Genomic DNA, 4740 nt, shown 5'->3' on the forward strand with positions numbered 1-4740 from the left:
TTCTGGAAAAAAAAATAATAAAAAACAAGTTTCATACCTCAATTGATGATGGTCGGAATACTTCATTCAATGCATATTCACCAATTATCTGATAGAAAAAAAAAATACAAAAATTTCATTTTTTTGGGCAGATAGAGTAATTTTATTTTTATAAGTACCTATGTTTGCAGCAATTCCTTTTTTCTTTAAATAAAAAATTAAAAATAAAAATATCTATCCATTGATAAAGCTTGGTTAAACATATAATATAAGGAAAAAAAACTAAAAGATAATTAGAATTAAAAAAAATTAAAGAGAAATAATAAAATAAAAAATAAAAATTAAAGAGAAATTTTAGCTTAACACACAATATGTTGTATAAATCTAAAATAGAAGGAATGAAAGAAAAGCAATTTTCAAAGTGACACTTTGTCTATCTTTTTTGTTTGAGGAAAGAGCAGTAATTTCAGAAACATCACAATTAAAAAATATAGTAACATCGAAAATTTCATTAACAAACATTTTCCTTGTTAAAACTATTTCAACTTAATAGAAAAAATTATGTTCAAAAAAATTATGTTCTCAGCTGTCAATTGGCATCTACGCTTTTCAATTATCAGTACCCAAGTTTAAATAATTTTTCTGAAGTCACTTTTGTCCATGTAGAAATGCAATATCATTTACAATAATATTTTTTTTAACAATAATAGAATATTTTATTTATAGGACAGTGTTTCCAATTCTTTTTTCCCTTTCATAGATTATGAAACTTTTCCTTAAGGAGCACTCAAAGCCTCCATAAATGTATAAAGATAATGTAGTCGAGCCAGAGCTAGTAATTAAAGCAGGCTAGTAATAGGCCAGAGCAAGTAACACAACTTAATTGTCATATTGGTATATAATAGAGAGAGAGAGCATCAAAATCACACTAAAATCACTACCCTCCACATTTTATGTTAAGTCAACTAATTCTGATCACATACATTACAAAGAATAATTTATAATATATATATATATATATATATAAATACAAGAAAACACGAAGAAAGTTAAGAAAAACAATAAGTTTAATTTAATGTGCTTAAGCTGCAAGTAAGCAGAACTCATAAGATATGTTCAAAATGAAGAATAAAACAAAGAAAAATTATAGACATATGAAAAAAAAAGGGGGGGGGGGAAATAATAAGTAAAAAAATAACAAACAACAGTTTATTAAAAAAAGAATAGAAGATAGATGTTTATTTAAGAAAAAATATAAAATAGAAAAGAGAAACATAAATTGCTTGTTTTGCAAATAATTTTAGCCGCGGATTTGCACGATATGGATTAGCACATAGAAAAATTATTTAAATTATCAAAGAAAAAAATTTTAATACATAATTTTAGTTGCCCGAAATGGATTTGCACATGGAAAAATTAACAAAGAAAAAATTTTAGCAGATAATTTTAGCCACGGATTTGCCCGATAAGGATTTGCTCATGGAAAATTGTATAAATTAATAAAGAAATTTTTAGCAAACAATTTTATCCACGGATTTGCCCGAAATGGATTTGCACATGGAAAAACTGTATAGATTAACAAAGGAAATTATTTAGTAAAGGCATTAATGCATAAATAAGTAAATAAGCATTTAGTAAAGGCATAAATGCCTTTACTAAATAATTTCCTTTGTTAATTAGTCTCCTAGCCGCCAAGCTAACAGTTGCAGATTTTCGTGGTTTTCCTCTCCATGTAACGCAAATGCGGGTAGGTTCCATCAAAAAGTCCTCCAAGAGGGCAAATTTCTTCCAATACTAGGGCAAGGAGATTCCTTGACTTCTGGATTGGGTTCGAAATTACAAGCCTACGGAGCTGAACACCGTAGCAATAAATTTGACTCAGCTGTTCAACGATGCTTTAAAAAAAGGGGGAAATAGGAGTGTAAATAAAGGTTAGAAGCGTACATACAGGTTAGAGGGATTTTTTATGGCACATTCATACTGCAGTACTGAAACTCGTTCGATTTGTTAGTTACCAAAGATTGACCCGTAATTGGATGTGCGCAAGGTAATATTATACTGGATAATTTAAAGTGTATAATTAATATTTTGACTGTTAATTATACAATTTTAATGATTTTAAAAAAATTAACATTTATTTCAAAAAAAAATTCTTTATAAAATTTTTCGGAGGTTTTCAGCGATGGACTTTCCTAAATTGATTTTGCACATGGTAAAAATTTAACTTTAGTAAACAAAGAAACTTTTTAGTAAATTTATTAATATACAATTAACTTAAGGATTTTATATAGAACTTAATAAAATAAATTGTGTATCCATTGTTTTTATCAAATTTTATAAGAGATTGTCCATTTGTTTCTTTAGAAAATAAGCATTATTACATTTTCTTTAAATTCTATTAATTTAATTAAAAATGGTACTTAAATAAATGTTTATAGAGACATTAGAATTCCAAGTTATCAGTTTATTTATATGAAATTTAAAATCATTTATTTTGTCTTATAAATCAACAATGCAGATATTCACTTCTTTTTTAATACTTAAATCCAGAAAATTAAAATTAATCTTACCATCATTATTACGAAGCAAGGTTCTTACTTCGCAATAGTTTGTCTCATTTTTGGTAAAAAAAAAGTCTACTAAAAATTATAATTTTTAGTGTAAGAAATAATATTTTTTAGACTTATTAAAAATACTTAAAAAAAAAGAGCTACACGCTGTTTAGAAGTAAAATAACGAGCAGCAGTCTGTTCCTACAATGAACCTCAAAATTTACGATTAAGAACGTTTATTTACCTAAGGTTTTTAAACCGTCTGCAAGTTGTATAGTTAGAAAACCACGAAATCAAAATTATACAGTTTTGCACCCCGTTACAACTAGAACATCTTCAGAATTATAAAAATTAAATTTAACTGAACATTGGACTTAATGTATGTTATATTTTTCGATAGATGGTGTTAGCTAATGAACTTTGGTAATGTTTTGTCAAATAAACCGTGGAATGTGGTTTAACTAGTTTATCTATTCGGGCCATACATCGTGACAGTTGAAAATACTGCTCTTTTTTAAGTTGAGCAACTCTGAATTGCCGTCATTAATGGATAGATTTGATTTTCGTATTCCTATAATACAGGGTCTGCAGGACACTGGATACTCTTCCTATGTTGAAGGAAGGGAAGAAATATTGTGATTTCAAGGGTGGGATTCAGAGCCTCATTCAGTTGGTCAGAAAATTAATAAATTATTCCTCAAGACCATAGTATGTACCCAGAGGCAAGGAACTAAGTGGCCTTATAAGATGGACCTAGTTGGCACTGATAAGGTTCTGGTTATCTTAGAAAAACAGTTTACAAGCGATTTACAGTTTGATTACCATATTTTTTTATAGTTATTTATCTGTTTTTCGTTGAATACGGTACAATAACAATTATCTGAATTATTATTCGATAATTTTTTTCCAAGATTATTCAAACTGAAAAAATATCGAATTAAGGATATTAATTTATTACTATCAACATCCTGGCCTATTATGGTTATTCTTCATACAAAAATGAAATAAAGTAGTGGTCATTAGACGTTTTGTTAATTGACTATCTTCAACAGCCCTTAAAATTACTTTTTATATTTAATTATTTTTTATATTCAATAAACAGAATATATATATANTATATATATAGATATAATTTTTTTTTAATGAAGTACATTTTCATTTTTGTTATCGTTAAAATAATCTTTTCCCTATAATACTTAATTTTAATATTTTCTACCAACTTTGATAATGCTATGCTTCACTTTCGCATAGTTTAATCAAATTTATTGGAGAAAGCAGCATTAATATAAGCCACACAATACTGGAATAGGTCAGCAGGCTATCTATATCGTTTATAATCTCCGTTTATTTCAAATTATTTCCTATAAAACGAACGTTAACTATAAATAAGTTTTCAAAGATCAACGATAAAACTATTCTCAGATTTTAGAGGAATGCTTTTAATCTGATAACTTTTCTACGTGAGATTTCTGTGATAGTTTGTACTTTATCTTGCGTATAAATCTTTCTAGGAAATTCGATAGGCGTCGTTATGCTTAATCATTTATTGGACTGGAATTCTTAAAACGCAAGGTGTGTACTATTTCGATCAAAATAGATCTTAAAAGGAGCCTAGAGGTAATGGATATTGGAGTTAGTGGTTACAGTTAAAATGATTCGTTTATTTCTAAATTTAAGAATATCTAAAGATAGTTTTTTACTCCTTTAAAAACTATTGCTCTAAATTTTTTTCCATAAAACAAGCCTTATTAAAACAAGCAAAGATATTAAATTCAAAAATTATTATTTATTTTAATTACATCTTAATTTATCAACTAAAGCCACCAGTGATATACTATGCAAATACGAAATAAAAATCGTTATTTTTTAAATAATAAACAATAATTATTTTTGAATGAATTAAAAGTATTATAAAATCAGTTATTGAAGCATTCCCCAAACAGTTGAGTAAGAAATGCTTAAAATATTTTTTTTAACTTTAAATATCTACCAACTTTCTTCCTAATTTAAGTTCACTGCAACTACTGGCAGAGCCGAGGTGGCACAGTGGCTAAGGCACTAGCTGCCCCTGAGTAAGACCTAGGTTCAAACTCCTATGAGGGCTTAAAGCTTCAAATCGATTAGTACCATCTTGTCTGTGAAGTAAAGGCATTCGGTGCGCAATACTGAGAATGCCATATCTATTGCGCTGTTGTTCTTAAACTTCTGG

The sequence above is a fragment of the Parasteatoda tepidariorum genome, chromosome 2, assembly GCF_043381705.1.
Source record: "Parasteatoda tepidariorum isolate YZ-2023 chromosome 2, CAS_Ptep_4.0, whole genome shotgun sequence".
In the NCBI taxonomy this organism is placed as follows: domain Eukaryota; kingdom Metazoa; phylum Arthropoda; class Arachnida; order Araneae; family Theridiidae; genus Parasteatoda; species Parasteatoda tepidariorum.